Source organism: Nymphalis io, chromosome 8, assembly GCF_905147045.1.
Source record: "Nymphalis io chromosome 8, ilAglIoxx1.1, whole genome shotgun sequence".
In the NCBI taxonomy this organism is placed as follows: domain Eukaryota; kingdom Metazoa; phylum Arthropoda; class Insecta; order Lepidoptera; family Nymphalidae; genus Nymphalis; species Nymphalis io.
Window position 1 is genome coordinate 5,957,357 of NC_065895.1, and position 19,936 is coordinate 5,977,292.

The window sequence follows — 19,936 nt, forward strand, 5'->3', positions numbered from 1 at the left end:
ACATATTGCAACCAATATTATTATGCTTAGGAAATGCGCTTAGATTTTTTTTACCCAAGTTTATTTAGTTTATTATGGTTTCAGCAGGCTATATATGTATGTTCATTTGTCATTTTATTTTATAAAGTAACTTTGACCTATCATTATATGACAAATGAGGTGTTGGTATCGTTAGAGGCGTCCGCTGGTACATGGTGCCCTCTAATGGCCAGCATTTCATTAGTTTTCTGAACACCAAACACATATCATTTACGATTAAAATAAAAGCATTTGCTATATAATATTTACAATTTTCTATCAGTTAAAGAAATATGCCGCATTGCTGATTGACCATGCTATTGTATAATTTATTTTTAAAGATATACGGTTAAATATAAAATGGTACGAGTATATTTATTTTTAGAATCAATTTATTTCATCTAAACTATGGATAATATTCTTCATAATCTAATGTCAGACTTGGTACAGTACGCTAATAAATGGATGGACTTAAGTAAAACTTTGCATGGTTTTAATACTTTTCTTTTTTTTTACTTTTCAAAAAATAAAACTAACCTTAAATAATATGCAGTCCATAAAAACACTCATAGCATAGGGGACTTTTTCATCCTTAGGGATAGTATTGTTGTTTTCCGGTTGGAATAATGAATGCGCATAAGGGACATAACATTTTAGTTTCTAACGTTGGTAGCGCATTGGCGATGAAAGGAATAGTTAATATATTCTACGGTGCCAATGTTTATGGGGGGTGACTGAATACTTACCATAAGATCGCCCATTTGCCAGTCTCCCTAGCTATTTTATGAAAAAATAACATACGTGCTGTGTATAAATTGAATCTACAAAATAAAATTACTTAAATCAATTTATGGAAATAGACATACTGGTTGTGTAGGGCTTCGTGCAAGCTCGTCTGGGTAGGTGACCCATATGCACGTCCGCCTACCATAAAACAGTCTTAAAACTGTAGCTGTAACAAATACGTTCGAAAAAGGTCTTACAATAAAAAGGATTTATTTATACTTTATTGGACATAAGACTGTTCTATATTTCCAGAACGTCATTATTAATTACATAAATATTATTATTTTGGTATAAATACTTACCATGTGTGAAGAATGAGGCAGGTATTCCATTATTTTTGTCATTGTTACATTGATTCAAATTATTATTTTTATTTAAATAACGAGAATATCGAGTGGCTTACGTATCACAGCTTTAATTAAAAAACTACAGCCTGGTCGTGTGCAACAAAATGAAATTAACTGTGTTAAAAAATGACTGATGCTTTAAGTTTTTAATTTGATCTGTATCAATTATCGCTCTGCTCACACTGGGTTACGCAGTAATATGTATAAGAATTGTATTTATAATTCACACTTTGTGTTCGGCGGTGAAAGCGGACATTGTGAGGAAAGCTTCGTGTGTCGAATCAAATTCTACCCCATGTGTATTCGAGAGACCCGCATTAGAACAGCTTTGTGGGTAAGCTACAAATATTCCTTCAAGAGGAGGGAAGCCTTTGCCCAGCAGTGGGATATTTACTAACTGTAATTTTATATTTTATGTATTAGTATGAAATAGGCTGGTTGGTTACAGTCGACCGCTGTGAACAAATTTGTCATGTTTCAATAATATTCGTTTATTTCATATATTTATAATACTTACTTATATTTGTTGAAGTCAATGCTACTTGTAAAAAAGAACGAATAATTTCACGAGACCTAAAACTACTACGTCAATACATGATGATTAATACAATCGCGGCTGTTAATTATAATTATTGCAGAATGCCATTAGGGGCAGTGTGATTTTTTTATGATTGGTGTTCCAATTAAGAAGTGATAGTACTATTTATATAAACCGATTAATGCATAGCGTACGTGACTGAATCCAACTGTGTCAACGATTAATGGTTGCATTGTACACCTTTTAATCGCGATTTAATTCTTTTTTAATATCCAATTCTTAAATTCAGTCAGTTTTTCCTTGTATACACTGCGAGGAGAGCAAAGGGGAAGGGAAAGGAAAAGCATCTTGGGCACGTGTTAATAGATTTGTTACTTTGAGGAATCATTCTTCGTCAGGCGCCACTCACTGTAGTAACTTACTAGTTTCTCTTTTTTTTTAAATAAATTCTTAGCCGGCTTCAATATAAAGGTTATTAATATCGTTTTTTTTTGCGTGTATATTTTTAGATAGCTTTGTGAATTATGAATTTAAAACCATTTTATGGGTTCCTTTAAATTAATTATAATTTATAATAGATTCTCGAGAATAAATCAAATAAAATTATTTAGATTATGCTTTAAGGGCTTAAACGAGAAGAACAAGTTCCACCACTAACTTTGGAAAACTATGTTCTCTAAACGGTGTCATCTCATTTGAGCATAGGCTAGTAGCAAGAGGGTACAAGGGCAGCACCCATACTTAATGTAAAAGAAATAACACTCACACACTTATTAACAATTAAATGTTAAAAATATTTAAATTAAGCCGACTGAAAAATATAGCTGTATGATCTACTGTCAGATAATCTTTTTAATTATGAACATCGACTAAAAATAACCGATTAGATATTCAAAATATTATTTTTAAGCAAAATATTAAGAAGTCGGTTTCTTTGAAATTAAAGTTATCAAACACAATTATTAAAATAAAGAATATTCTACAATAATAAAAAAAAATATCAACTTAGGGAAGAAAATATGTTTTTTGTGCATTTTACGATTGTTTATTTTTGCGACAATTATTTTTCACTGAAGAAATACGAATGCTTTTATCAAAATTGGTACGCTTTTAGCTCCATATTCAAAAAGAAAACACTATAACATCTAGGCATTTGTATTGGTGCAAGAGAGTTTTTTAAAGGAAATAATATTATTAACATAACAAATGTATTTATTAACACTAATTTTGTTAATTTAAGATATATTTTCTTACTTCTATATATTTTTACACATAGGTACAGTTTCAAAACTTATTTACGTATAAAGATCATATAAAGTTACCGATTAAGGATATATTAAGATAATGCTATTATTAGAATAAATTTATAAAATAGACAAAATGGTTTAATATAATTTTCTTTACATTTAGAAATAGTTAAATAATGTCTTTGAAATTACGTTTAGTAAATAATATCAATTAGCTATACACAAAGGCAATGATTTATTTTTATCGTACTTTATACTTTAATAAAAAGTACATATAACAGGAGGCTATTTCGAAATCGGAATTAAGTGTCATCATGTTTTTTAACATTTCCGGAAAGTGGTCTCAGATCGATAAATTATACGGGAATAATAAGAAGCCTCCGTCTGAGCGTATACACTCAAGAGTTTATTTATTATAAACGATACACTATAAATTTTGATGTCGCATTGTTTGAGTATTGCCAGTGTAGGGTAAAGGGCAACGCTCAGGACCTCGGACCGAGCTAAGAATGCAGACGTTCGGGGTAAACGGACTTTATCCCGTAGATGCATAATTCAGAAGGTGTATCATTGACCCCTTCTATCTGACTTCGTTTAGTGCAACCGATGTTTTATCCAATTAATACATAAGTCCTTTTTGCGAACTTGAATATTATATAATACTTTAAGACATTCAATGATCATAGATGTTTGATGTATAGTATATAGTATTGAACTTTATTTATAAGTACTAAATCTCAAGGCTTTGCACTATTAACTTTCCTTGTTTGCAAAATGATTGATAGGAATTGAATACTGTGGAGGCATAAAAATATTTAACATGATAAATAAGTAATATTTTAATCCTTTAATATTTTGATTGGTCTACAATGTCATTAAGTTATCTTTATAATTAATTCTAAGTAAAAAATGGTTATTAATATTTATTCAGAACTGGTATAGTATACTAATATGTAGCAAAAATAAAAATAAAACGTCAATTGTGAGCTGAGATGGACCGGCCCAGCGGTAAGACAGCTTAGATCATAACTCAAAATGGATTCAAACCCGGCCGAATAACACTGAATTTCCATTTATCCATCTCATACTCAGCAATGAAGCAAATCATTTAGAAGCAACATGATTGAATAAGCTTCAAATAGTGTAATAAAGAGAAAAAAGAAAGATTTGTTAGAAAATTATTTGATTCGAATTAAAAAATCAACATCTTACTGTTACGTCATAGATTATGTTATTATGTTAAGATTGCGAATTTAAAAACGGTCTAAACTTAATAAAACAATATTTGCAGAATATCTGTACATGAATTCTTCATTTATTTAAATCTTACCTTTACGAGGCAAGAAAACCATTATTCATCAACACTAACGTCAGCATGTTATATATAAACGACAGTACCCCGTATAAGTACTCTTTTTACTTTGAAAAAGGAAATAAAACGACATTGTTCATACACGTTCTGTACATACATAGATATCACTGATACCTAACGTTTATTTATCATTTTCAGAAATATAAAAATGTCGTATAAATTCTCTGCCTTTTTCATATTCAGAAATTGTACTCTTCTGTTGCTTATTTCTTAAATAAAAGCGTAATTTTTCTTAAAAAAATATATTGGATAATGTGTCATTCAAATTAGTTTAATATTATAGATGTCACTATATTGTATCGTGTTATAGTATTAATTATACAATATGATTACTTTAATGAGAATCGTCACACTTACATATACATACATATAATCAACTAGTATAACTTTTGACTAATAAACCGTATTGACATAATTCGGTTAATTTCAGTTGTATTTTGCAAATATATTGAAATCATCGTTTATTGTTAACTACAATAAAAAAAAAACCTTTTTTACTAAGTATTCTACACTATATTTATCCAAGATACGTAATCCAAGATATTCGTTATCATTACGCCTCATGATTTGGATGAACTGACAAAATCATCAAAAATACGAGCCTTACTATTAAGATCCATAAAATACTAGCTACCCGTCCCGGTTTCGAGCCAGGATCCTTCGCGGAAGTACGCAGAATAACTCACCAAAGTTTTAGTACAATCGGATGAACGTCTTAGCAACGCTTAGGGGACAAACATTCCTTTTTATTTATTATGATTTGATATAAATATTTGACAAATTTAAGCATCATACATATTTAGAGTTTAAATCACTATTTTCAACTCGTAACATTTACAATATTTAATACATATCAAATTATATTATATAATCTAGAAAAAATGTAGCCTTTGCGTTCGAACAGGTTTGGTGTACGAAAAAAAGAGTGATCGGTGAGTGATTGGGGTTAAACGTAGGTTAGATCATAATTGGGTGCGACAGCAGTCAGCGGGCAGTTTAAATATAAAATGATGTGCGTCCGACTCACGACTCCTGCGCGTGCCACGAAGGCGTACTGCGCACTGTTCACTGTCTTAATATTTTTTAAGACAAACTTAAGTAACGGTTTTAATTATCCTTTTAAACATTATCATAAAAGATAGACATTTGTTCATATATAGCACCGAAAATCTCGTAACGAATTTTAATTTAATATCTTATAATATTGTAAGAGCCATTATTGTATAACAAATGTATGTATATAAAGGTGTTTTAGATGAAGTATTAGACTTCATCTAAAACACCACAAGTCAGTCAAACAACAGTCAAGTCAAAAAATTGATCGCCCAGGTACTATTTATAAATAAATTTACATTAATAAAGTTTAGATTAATAATCATAATTATTAATTCGGATTAAAACTTCATTTTCGAAAGGCCTTAAGTAATTTGGCTATTCCAATTTATAATAACGATGTCTTAGTTCGAAAAAACTTGTATTATTATTTATATTTAAGGATAAATAGTACGTGGGAAGTGAGTCTGTGGGCGCCAAGTGGACGGACAATCAGTCACAACGAGAGCGCGTGCTAACGACGCCCTCGAGTCGCCTGCGCACTGTTCGCCCCAATCACAACCACAGTGGTCACTTGTAAAGTCATTAATAGTTTGTGTAACATATTATCTATTTATATTATATCACAGATAAACTGGCCATAAAGGTTTGATGTTAATGATGTCAATATATCCATAATCGACTGTCTACTAACTGTTACTAAACAAATTATCCGAAACACGCACCCTGCGTGCTATTCCACGATGTTTTTGTGGGCGTATTCCTATTATACATTTATTTCCCTTTAAATTTCATATTATAATTTTAAAAACACTAACACCGTTTTATGTAATTAATTGTTTTGTGGTATTTTTGCAATATTAATAGATGTGATTAACAATAATTAGCATTGTGGTCTTAATAATACCGTTAATTTGGTTCAGTTCTGCAACACGAACGTACAAAAAATTACTTGAGTTAATAAATGATTAAAATTATCTATAAATATTTAATATGTCAATCATGACTTCACAAAATTTAAATGTCTTATTGAACATATAACAAAAATATGTCTTCATAATGTACCTAAATATCAAAAATTATAATTTTTAATTTTGTAATGGTAAATTCAAATATTGACATTTGCATTTTTGGGTAGCATTATGGAAATTACCCATTTGAAATTAATATAAGAACAAATATTTTCTATGCAAAGGATACGGCTTTATTTGCAAATAAAAAATTCGATTAAAAATTCCTATCTTTGACGCATTTGAGCATAGGTAGTCAAAGAATAATTCATTTTGAGCAAGGTACACACATACTGACATCTTAACAAAGAAATTGATTCTCATATGACTTTCAGCAAAATTAAATATCATATTAAAAATTATAGGCTCTTTTTATTGTAGCTTATGATTGTTTGATATAGGTACGTGAAGAGACGGACAATAAAATAGTGAAAACAATACCACAGAGCTGATATAACAATATGATGTTTTGTTTATTCAAAGTGAATGATAAAGTACAGATGGTTAATACAAATAAAGTACAGGTCATACTTTAAAAATTCGAAATGTCTAAGTTGGAATCCTGTGTGAGCGCGGTCGGGTACGCGGAGGTCAAGCGTCCCAGTAATCATCTACATTTGATTATCACAGTGATTGTCCGCGGGTAGTATTTTAAGAAGCATCTATATTAATATTAAAGAGGTGGTTGCTGCATATTCAGCGCGACCTCGGCCATGGACCGGTCATCCGGCGAGTCACTCACGACGACGGTCGGTATCAAAGCGAACACTCGAAATTTTTGGACAACCCCTCAGACTTGTGACCAAAGACCAAATATTAATCTGAAATAAATTTTAAGCCATCCTTTGTCAAATACATTAATTTTATTATTTACTTATTTTTTTTAGTAAACTATAAATATTATGTATTTATGGTATATATAAATGACGTTACTTTCAATCTTTGCCTCTTGGTGGAGCACGTTGGGTTCAATGCTCGGTGAAAAAACTAAGCGACGCTTTTGAATTATTCCATCACATAAATAATAATAAATATTAACACTGACCACACAAGAATTCTTGTTACAGAGTAAAATTTTATACGAAAACCCTAGAATAACAATTCCCTTTGAATAAATTGTCGGAAATAAATTACTGCAAAGGTTAAAATTTTACAATATATAACAAAATTTAATTGCGAGTATAAAAAAGTTATTAAAAAATGTTTTATTCAATTCTGAAATGTTATCATTGACGTAATCCTCGCGTTAACTACAAATATTAAGTTTATTATAAATACATATGGTGTTGATATCGCGATATAATCTTTCGTAACTTGCGTTATGATAATATACTCGTAGTGTAGTGTATAATAATTAATTCGCATGTATTATGTGAACCGCCTTTTAATAGACATGACGTATCCATTATAAAAAATAATACCTAGCAACATTAATAGTATAATTATATTTTAAATTAATTTATAAAATCAGATCTTAAATATGTTTATTGTTATGATAATAATATATCAAGAAGAACGTGAGCGTGGAATGGCTGCCTTTTTGCATTAAGAACTGATAGCGCAACTGTGTTTAATTATATTAATCGTGGTACGCATTACATTAACGTAACATATACATGATATTTTCTTACAGAAAATACTGACTTTTTATTAAAAAAATTAATAGTCTGTAAATGTTCCACTGCTGGGCTATGGCCTTCTTTTCGTTCGAGAAGGTGAGGAGGTAATTCTACCACGCTGCTTCAATACGAATTAAATCGTTACACATTGCGATATATTGTGTAACGATCGATTTTTATCCAACACACAGGTTTTTTCACGATATTTTCCGACACCACCGAGCTCGAGATGAATTATATATTTACTCAAATTAGCATGTAAAAATTATGTGGTTTTAATTAATGTATAAATTGTAACAGGCATTCGCTTTATTTTAAAAAATATGCGTTGTCTTTGCTAATTTTAAAATATAACATAGACTTTGATTCTACGTAGGATATAAATGATGGGAAAATCTAAATATTTTTCTTACATCACGCGGATTAGCGGACCTACCTGTTGTCTACCACAATACGCCACCTCATGCATACAGATTGCTTTATTACTGAACTCAATATAAACAATTGTCTCTCGAGCCCACCCATGTTGACGCTTTATACAAAAGACTTAGATTCATCGCGAAATTCAATGCTAAAATTATTTGAAAAATACATTACCATTTATGTTGTAACTTAATAAAACCTGCCTAAATTGGTTTCTCCTAAAGTAGTGGTTCGCAGTGGTATTCACAGACACCATCTCTTACGCCTATGTAATATCTCCTTGGTAGTTAATATCTAAGAGATTGATCGTCGTAGCCGCAATTCAGTCAGAATACAAGAGAATATATATATATATATATATAATATAGGCAGGACGGGCAGACAAGCCACCTGATGGTAAGTGGTCACCATTGGCCATAGAATTTGTCGCAGAAAGAAATATTAACCATCTCTTACGCCACCAACCTTGGGAACCAAAATATTATGTCCCTCGTGTCTGTAGTTACACTGATTCACTCACCCTAGTAAGAATTACTGTTTAGTGGTAGAATGTTTGAAGAGTGGGTGGTACCTACACAGACGGGCTGGTATAAAAGGTACCCTACGCAATATATAACGAATTTAAATATTGAGATCGGTTGAAATATATTTAATCGGGTCGTTGACATTGCAATTCAATCTTAAATAATGGGTTTAGTTAGAGTATACATAGATATATCTTGTTTAAATGTTTACAAAGAATACAAGCCGAATGAACGAACTTTTTATAAATGTTATTTTCCATCTTGGAATTTTCCAAAAGGTCGTTTCTAATATCTATGAAAATCTTAAAGCAGGGAAAATTGTTTGGTTAAAAATATTATTATACAGTTATATTATCGTTTTTTTATATTCTTATATATTATGTAAGTAAATTATTAAATGACTTGTTCAGAATACAAAAACAAAATGTATATTAAAAAATATAAATCGGGTATTATGCGGAACGTGCTAAAACATCAATCCGCGTCAAGTGGCGTCACCCGTGTCGTTTATCTGAGGGGTCACGTTAGGCGAGTCATACGAGTTTATTTTTTACATCAAGGTCATTGATGATCTAGATTCATTTTAACTTTCCGACGATATAAATCTTAAAAATTAATTTTTACGTATTAACGTAACATATAAATCACAAATGTAAAGTGAAGTAACAGCCTGTGAATGTTCCACTGCTGGGCTTAGGCCTCCTCTCCTTTTTTGAGAGGTTTGGAGCTTAGTCCACCACGCTGTTCCAATGCGGGTTGGTGGAATTGTACAGAAGAGCTTTTTTATTTGGTTTTTAATTATATTTCTTTATTTAATTTCAGTAACAAAGGTTATGACTATTATTTAAGGGGCTTAACTAATAATTTTATAAATTTCAATATTTTGTATTTTGTAAGCAACTATTATTTCACAAAAAAAATATTGTAAATAACATATGACTTTTATTAAATTACTAAAAACTTTGTATTACGTATAGATATATAAGAATACAGTTCATCAACTTACTTGAAAAAAATATTTTCCTGCTTTTTAATAGCTGCCTAAACAAGTAATACAAGTAACAATAAAACTAAGACAACAACTCCAAAAAATATATAACCGTTAATCAGTTGTGTAAGGAATGTGTTTTTCATTACATTATTTCGATAATAAATACAGTTATAAATTCTATTTGATTCGCCTAAGATACTCATGTGTCATAAATAGCCATATATAAAAAGGCTGACATGGCCAGTCGTTAGAATTTGTGCAACATGGGCAAAATGGGCAAGCACTATTGAATTTTCTTTTGTTTAATTTGGGTCTATAATTAATTTTGTATTCTTTGATGAAATGAATGAAGGAAAACATCGAGAGCCTGTGTGCCGAGTGAAAATCTACTTCATGTGTATCCACCAACTGGCATTGGAGTATCGTGGTGGTATAAGCTCTACTCTTTTTAAGAGAAGCCTTAGCCTAGTAGTGCTAGGCCTGTTACGAGCCGACGATACACGACTATCTTACAAATGACATGAAATTGATACAGCAGTATAGAGACGTATAAATATGGAAAAGTAATCAAATATATATTTATATACTTTTAATAATATATACAATTAAATAGTACGTTTAAATTCTAAGTTACTATTGTTTTATTTAAAAATATAATTAAGTTTATAGTTTAATAACACAATCACTGTTTTTTTGTCAGCTGGTAATAGAGCGCCACATCTCCGCTTCGTGTTCGAGGTTTAAAAAAAATTATGATTAATTATAATAGGTTGGACAATTCCTCTCATAAATCAGTTAAGATATGTTTTTATAGTTGAAATCTGATAAGTAGCGGAGAAACATTATGCTAAATGAATATCTATCACGTGATGACGATAAAATATGGTTGTTGAAATATGTATATAATCTAATTTACATATAATTACCTAATTTCCATTACACATTTGTTATATTGTACTGGCCATTGACGTCATGTAAATATATTAAGCAAGAATGTCAGTAAAACAGGTTCCGCTGGTTATATTTATGTCGTTTTAATTGATTATATTTAAAAAAAATATTAAAACAAAAAAATATCTGTTTCTTTGATCTGTTTTCTCTTCTTTGCCACAAATTTTAAATGAATTTATCTGGTTAATTTATTTTTACTTTGTTATTTCAATAAACTTCTTATAATACAAATTCAAACTTTTGTAGAAGATTACTTGCATTACTAATGAAGTTATAGACTTAACAACAACATTATTTTATATTTATTTCGTACTGGTACTTCTCGTTTTCCAATTTGCAATAAACAATATATAATTATTGTTTTCTATCGTAAGTTTTTTTCTAATAGCCTTACATTTAGTTGTTTATTTTTTGCTAACATTAAATATGTTGAAACCAATACTTGTATATAGATGGAAAAATTCTATATGATTCGATCGTTTGATTATTTGTGTCATAACATAGCATTGTGGCGACATAGTCGTAAACAAACTTTAAGGATCAACTACCTACCTTACCTACCATAGAAAGCTATGATGTCAATTAATAGTACATAATTTTTATTATGTGCTATTAATTATATATAGAAAATATATAATTATATATATAAAGCTATGATGTCAATTAATAGCACATAATTAAATAAGGGGTTTATTTGTATTGGTAGCTGGGTTGATCGAAATCTAATAGGTAATAATATATATATTTTTATTAAATAAAAAGTGTATAAAATTGAGAGATTATCGTTGTTTGAATAAAATCAACATAAAACAAATCTTCATGATCATAAAAAATCTCTACTAAGCTGAATTTGGACGATGTGCAGTTTTTTTTTTTTTGTTTATTGAAAATAAAATTAAAATCCAAACAGAAAATCCGGATTAACAGCTGAAAACCAACTTCTTCCTTTCACCAGTAATGTGATATTTGAAAGAAGGAGATATTGTACAGCTGTACAATGTTTATAAGTAAAGGTCTGTATATAAATAGTTTACATTTATAATAATGAGATGTGACCCGAAGGTGAATCTCTTACTTACATGTATTTATACAAAACTATATTGATAATTAATTATCTACTTAAATTGCAGGTAATATATATTACGTTCGCTGGTTTGTATCATTATAAATATTAAATAAATAATATATATAATTTTTTAATTAAACACGTTTTTTATCTCATCTTTTTCGCAGCGACTGTGTTTTACAAAAACTTTATATTAATTAAAATAATATTAAATAAATTTCACAGTAATTTTGTACGTTTCTTTTCTTTAAAACTATAGATGATAGTCATCTCATAAATTAAATATCAACGTACATCATACACCGTAGACCGTTTTATTGTTGAGAACTGTAAATGTAACTATAGTAGTTACCTCTATTGTACTACAGTATTATTTAAAAAAATCCTAACGATTTTTTTATTATAAGATTTTTGTTGGGAAAGTATAGTACCGGCAGCGGTTGGCATTGACGTCAATGAGTCCGTTTCATAATTCTCCAACGCATTGCGCCTGCGCATCATAATGAAAATCGCTGGTTTAGCACATTGTCATAACATGTCTCGATATTTGACACAACATTTCAATGACGCGTGTTCGGTAATGTTACATAACATATTATGTATTTTGATATTTCTGTTTTATAAAATACTAGCCAATTGTCCCGGCTTCGCACGGGTAGACAAGAAGTAAAATTTATTTTGAAGAGGATAGATCTACGTCGGGGAAGGCGTAATTGTGACAAATTACTAGTCAATCTGGTGGATAGTTTAAGAGATCTTGTGATGAGTGTTATTTCGCTTATATATTTCGACCTTTTTGTTTATTATAATGAAATCGGTCAAATGGTACTTATTATTTATTGTTTTTAATTTTGGATTATAATTGTATGTATAATTTTATATTGTTTCCTTGAACCTGTTAAACCTTTTTTTTTCGATACAAAAGTATATTGTAAAAAAACAGATACAGAATTTTAATTAAGTGAGCCACTTATTTGGATCTAATTAAAATAATGCTCTATTTTTGTCGCTAGTAAAACTAATAGGTTGAAAATTTAATTAATAAACTAGTTAGGTTGGCAGGTTGGTTAGGTTTTCAATCAACGTCAATGTTTTTAATGAAACCAAATTTATGAGAATGGATAGAAGAATTTGCAAGAAATTCTTCCTTCTTGGCAAACAATATGTAGATAAGTTATGGGTTGCGTAATGAACTGTCTGCGCAAGCGCGGAGGTAGGCGAATCACGTATAGTGCGCGCTTCGACACGAGATGCGCACCAGCAAACTAATGTAGCGGGCTCAAAGCTTGCCTCTAGTAATGACGTTAATCTCTACACACATCCAGCATATTAAATCGTTACTAATTGATTTATTAATATCTAACTTATAAATAATGAAAATAAGGACAATATTTTTTATCTAGTAATCAGTAATATCCTGGGACATTTTTCTAATAATATCCTGGGACATTTTTCACACACGGCCATCTGATCCCAAATTAAGCTTGTACAAAGCTTGTGCTATGGAAACCAGACAACTGATATACTACATATACTACTTTTTTTTTGTAAATACATACTTATATAGATAATTACACCCAGACTCAGGACAAACATTCATGTTCATGCACACAAACGTCTGTCCTGGGTGGGAATCGAACCCACAACCTTCGGCGTGAAAGGCAAGTGTTCTACCAACCACGCCAACCGGCTCGTCAAATCAGTAACATTACAAAAATATTTATTAAACCATAAACTAATAAAAGTTAACAATTTTGTAAGGTAAAGTAAAATTTTGAACACAATACGAAAATACACATTAAAAGTAATATTCAAAATAAAAAGGAAGGAGAATGAATATAGGTATATCAGAGCTTAATTATTTATGATTTAATAAATTTCGCTTTAAAGTTGGTAGTAATGCAGGATATAATAGCGACTTATTCGTATAGACACCGCACACATATGAATATATATATATATATATATATATATATATAATATACAGGTATTAGAAATGTCATATAAGGCACAACATACAGGTAACAAAGAGTATATTAGATAGCTATATCATTTAGATTTTCAAGTACCCTCAGTTGTGATATTTGAAAATTATTTTACTTCAAGGAGAATAAATTTAATAATGTATTTTTTTGTTACTTTTATAATGATTAACCATAATTACACAATTATGTTAGACAATAATTTTAACGAAGATACGCCGTGAAAAATAAATTTCACAACTAAACCCAAAAAAGGAATTTTGCCAAAATGTTGACTTAATCGAAAATGAATAAACCAATTAATCGAATTGGTATCGCGTTTTATATTTTCATGTATTATTTTCTAAGCTTACGATAAATTAAAGGTTAGTATTATGTTAACAAACATACATTATTAGTATATTTTTATTGTAAAACTGCCCAGGCGCCAGCTGCGTGCATTCAGTGACCCGGCGCTTACGACAGACTTATATACGTGGGTTATCAGGTTGGTCTGGGCTCTTTTCAATGTAACGTCTCAGAAATCTATCATTGCAACTGATCTTAGTAGCCTGCCCTATTTATATATTAAATATTATATGCCTGGGCTTACTAGAGAGATTTAGTTTTTTATAATATTATATATGCCTTTTCCGCAGATATATAATTATATTACTTAGTCATTTGTTTGCATATTCGTATTAAAGGATTGTGGCGATTGATTGAGACATACATAATAAAAACGTTGTTTTTTTAAAAAAAATTTTTTCGCAGGTAACTATTATTTATAAATAAATTACAAACACTCGTCAAAAATCAGTTACCTAGTCGTAAATATGTCCCTATATTATTCGAGTTAAGAGAATATTTTATTTTATACATAATTTAATTTTCCATTGAATTTTACGGGATTTACGGATTCTACGGGAATTATCACTACCTAGTATCTAAACACAACTTAGTTACGTTTACCGCCGTCATTAATTCCAAGTGAAATAAAATACCGTCAGATATAAAAATTAAATTGGTAGAAGAGTTTTGTACCCCATCTGGGTAGGTACTCATCACATATCCTACAAACGAAATGTTTCAATAGGACTTGTGGTTGTCGACATACAACAACTGTAGCTTAATAGAAAATAAATCACGCGATATTTTATAATTTTACTAGTAACTTTATAATGTGAAGTAATGTACTAGTTTTCATTATTAAGATCATTCAGTGCAATATGCGACAACCAGTGTCACTCATATTCTAAAATTAAAGACTTCGTAAGATCTAACCTCTTTAAAGAATACATGAATTTAACCCTTGTATTCCCGACATGTAAAACAGGATGCGCAAATGTTTCCTGCGTCTGTAACTTTGTTGCTATAGTCACCGTTGAGTGTAGATTAATTTTGTTAATAGTTATTTTCTGCAAATTTATCTTGTTAAAAATATATGTTGCCATAGATCCATTGTTGCAATGTCAATTTTGCTCTTTGGTTTACTCACTAAGACGGCGTGGCTGCAGCGCGGTTTTAATGTGTGTACACATAAAAATGCCCTCCAGACCGATTTCGGCTTCGGTGGCCAATCTCAAGAGACATTAGCCAACTGCGCAGGATCTCTCATAATCCGATGGGACGGTAATCTGACACGACCGGAAAGAGATAAGACGCAGGACCAACGGCTTTACGTTCTTTCCGCGGCACGATAGTGTACACATGTTCAACTTCCAGACTCCGGGCTGCTACTAAGAATTTTTGACAGAAAAACCCAATAACTTTTTATTGGCCCGACCTGGGATTTGAACTCAACGAACTAGTGAGGACGCTGTGCATGCCTCTGTAGTATCGCCGTATTTCTTGATTGGCTTCGTTGAGGCATGAACACGAAGCCTACAACCTACGACTCTATACTAACTAATCATAATCATCAACAGTCATTTGAGTGTTACTGATATATTAAATTCTGACTTTACTGACGTGACTGAAGTTTGTATCAACAGTAAACATTCGCACGCTTTACTGTGGGCATCTTCCGTTTGTACGTTGCATGTTTACGTACGACGCGGACGTATTAATAGCTTGTGACCACCGATGCTGCAACAATATTGCCGTTTATACCCAATAAATATTATATAATATTATGTCATCCATATTATATCGGAATGTATCTGTTTAATTGATGTCTTTAGTCATTATATTACCTTAGCGTAAAATTTATATTTTTAGTCCGTTACTATCTTCCAGCACAAATTAACTTCACCCGTACAAACAAAAATATAGAAAGTAAGTATCATACGTAAGAAAACTACTAGGAAATATGAGATGTTTGGTCCATCACACACAATGCGTTCAAAACGTGATAAATTCAGGCTATCGACTCGATAATCAGTAATAGCAAGCGAACGTTTCTATTAAACTGTCGATTCACGTGGAATAAAATGCGACCAGAATGACAAAAGGAAATATATTTTTAATACCTAAACGAAAAAGTATATTATATGATGAAGTCAATAAAATCAAATCATATCCTTAAATATTTATATCTCATTATGTAATTATCGTCCGCGGCGTCAGCGTGTTAGGGCGAAGCGGGGATGACATAGCTGGCGTTAAGGTATAAAAAAGTACCCTATGTCCTTCCTTGAGCGTTTGCGGTGATAGCGTAACAGACATATAGACAGACAGTTATTTTGCATTTCAATATTAGTATAGAAGTTACTACTGCTTTACGGTGAAGGAAAACATCGTGAGGAAACCTGCATGTGTCTAATTTCACTGAAATTCTGCCACATGTGTATTCCACCAACCCGCATTGGAGCAGCGTGGTGGAATAAGCTCCAAACCTTCTCCTCAAAAAGAGGAGAGGAGGCCTTTAGCCCAGCAGTGGGACATTCACAGGCTGTTACGGTTACGGTTATTATCAATATATCACATTAATTGTAAAGTCACAAGTTACCCAGTACATCTGAATTAATTAATTATAAAATAAGTCATAAAAGATATATCGAATATTATTCTAGAATACACTACGATATTATTTTGACTGAGTAGGTTATTTAAAAAATTCAACACTAATAAAGCCTGAGCCTATTTTAGACTTATGTCTAACTTTTTTTTCATAGTAAACTTATGACTGTATTTTAATTACCTCTGCTCTATATATTTCTTTTTCTAAGTCATAGTTATAAAAAGAACAAACATTTTTTTAAAGTATTTGTATTACAAACAAGCTACGACGTAATTTTTTAAAAAAGAGATTGTTATCTATATCGCATTAGTGATTGTAGTTAAACGGTCTCAACACAGGACGCGTTTATCAGGTCCACTTCGAAAGCCAACACAAAGAATTACAATATAATAAGTTAAGAATGACATAATATATAGTCGGCGCACTTTATAACATAAAATGTAAACATGTTTATCGGGTTTGTTTATATTTCGAATTATTTCTTCTCTAATTTTATTGTAATAGGGAGGCAGGCAAATTGACAAGTGTGTCACCTAGTAGTCACCACCGCCCAACGACATTGGCATTGTAAGAAATATTAATCGTTCATTACATCGCCAATGCGCCACCAACTTCGGTAAAGCTTAGTTCTAATCGTCACTAATTTTTATTTATATTTATTCATTCGATGAAACTATTTGTTTAGAAAAAAATCATAACTTCGTCTGTAATCTTAATATAGTTTAAAATCTTTATATATGTAACGATAAGTAACAGTGAAACGTAGTAAATTATATAATCAAACGTATTATAAATCAAACAGCAGTATAAGATTCCAGAAATAACATTAAAATTATATAATTCACAATACATTATCTTTTATTACTTTAATCATCAAACTTGTTTTAATCACATCGAAACTTTACTTATAATGCAATTTTAAAAATGCCATTATTAATAAGTAGTAGTCATTTATTACATGCGTAAATTATGCAAAAGCAGGCATTACGCTGAAAGGCATTCATTCAACGGTTCTATTACTATTCAAATTGTCGATTTTTTTAAAGGCAGGCCTGAGTTTTGTAGTTAGCAGTGTACTGCTACTGGTGGTAGGACTTTGTACAAGCTCATCTGGGTAGGTACCACCCACTCATCAGATATCGCGTCGACGCAAAGCAGCAGTACTTGGTCTTGCTGTGCTCCGGTTTCAAGGGTGAGTGAGCCAGTGTAATTACAGGCACAAGGGACATAACATCTTAGTTCCTGAGGTTAGTGGCGTATTGGCGATGAAAACGATGGCTAATATTTCTTACAATGCCAATTTCTATGGGCGTTGGTGACCACTTACCATCAGATGACCCATATGCTCGTCCGCTTATCTATACTATAAAAAAACATTCTTGCGCCTAAGAAAGCACAAGTCCTGCGCCTTAACTTTTTTATGGTCGCGGCGAATCATATGTGCGTGTATATCATATGTTCTGCGTAGTTAGCGGGTTTCCTTTGAGAACAGCTATCGTGGTTTAATTAGGTGAAAAGAATATTAAAATAATATAAATCTAAATGTCTATTATAATAATTAAACTATATTTTTATTGTTCTACGACGGCACTTTTAATTTAAGGTTTTTTTTTTTCTTTTTAAAAAAGGTTAAACATTGAAATATGATGAGCTTTTCTATTTAACTCACTACCGTTAAGACTTTTTATTTTACAATATATACATATACATATCGTAGCATATTAAGAGGTCAGAATTTAAATAGAAACATAATAAGTGATAACAAAAAATAAATAAAACGCTATTATCTAAATGGCCATTTTGCATAAATGACTTATTAGTATACTTCGTGAGTATTCAAAGTGGCACATGTAATGAGTAAATTGTTTTATCTTGATCTGCTAAAACAATGAACACTCACCAGTACAAATAATATGTTCAACATTTTGTCATTCGGTTGGACGAAACTGGCTTAAAATTGAGCTAGAGATTTAACCTGGCTTAGAGATTTTACTGGTGGTAGAGCTTTGTGCAAGCTCGTCTGGGTAGGTACCACCCACTCATCAGATATTCAACCGCAAAACAGCAGTACTTAGTATTGTTGTGTTCCGGTTTGAAGGGTGAGTGAGCCAGTGTAATTACAGGCACAAGGACATAACATCTTAGTTCCCAAGGTTGGCGCATTAGTGATGTAAGCGATGGTTAACATTTCTTACAATGCCAATGTCTAAGGGCGTTTGGTGACCACTTAGCATCAGGTGGCCCATATGCTCGTCCGCCTTCCTATTCTATAAAAAAAAAACCACAAATAAATTAAATAAAAACTCGGAAAAAATAAAACTGTATTAGAAACGTACTCTGTAGAATCAACAAAATTGCTTTTTTAAGAAAAGACATAATGAATGTATATCTGCAAACATTACTATCGACTACGATATTATTCATAGATATAGTCGAAAATTCAATGTTCAATTCAATCAAAAAAAAACACGAAATGAATTTGTCTATACAAGTTGCATGCTATGTAAATTTACCTGTCACATAGAGCTCCGCGACATATATTTAGGAAGCCAAAACGAATAATTACGTGCTCTTTGATAAATATGTATAGCGAGGTGACCGATTGACGTCAACGGCCTTAACGTGGCGCGCTCGAAGTTTGTGCGGTTGCTCCGCGTCCGAGTACGAGGCAAGCTGCGCACTTGCCGCATCCGTTCCCGACTGCCCGCTTGATGTCGTCACGCTACGCCATGCAAAACAGGGTGGCTGTTTTAAGCGGACATTTACCTCACATTTTGGATCGTTCTTGGACTCTATCGTAAAATTAGTCAAATGATGTATTCATATATGATAAAATCTATCTCCCTCGTTTTTTAATAATAATAAGTAGAAGGAATTATTTAAGAGTTTTTACGATAACATTTTATTGACGATTCAAAATATTTTATCGGATGGAAAATAACTGTGTAACATTAAAAATTAAAATAATACTGCATTGCTCAATTCAAATGTAAAATTATAAATAATTACAACCATTAAAAAAGTGTATGCATTTATATATTTAACAATTGTTGTTTACGCTAATTCGT

General features: G+C 31.1%; 1 protein-coding gene across 1 annotated transcript in view; it reads left to right on the forward strand.

The window, feature by feature from the left end:
• The window catches only part of LOC126770304 (inositol-trisphosphate 3-kinase homolog), a 65,629-nt gene that overhangs the window by 14,784 nt on the left and 30,909 nt on the right, over positions 1 to 19,936 (forward strand). The gene's annotated exons all lie outside the window — the stretch shown is intronic.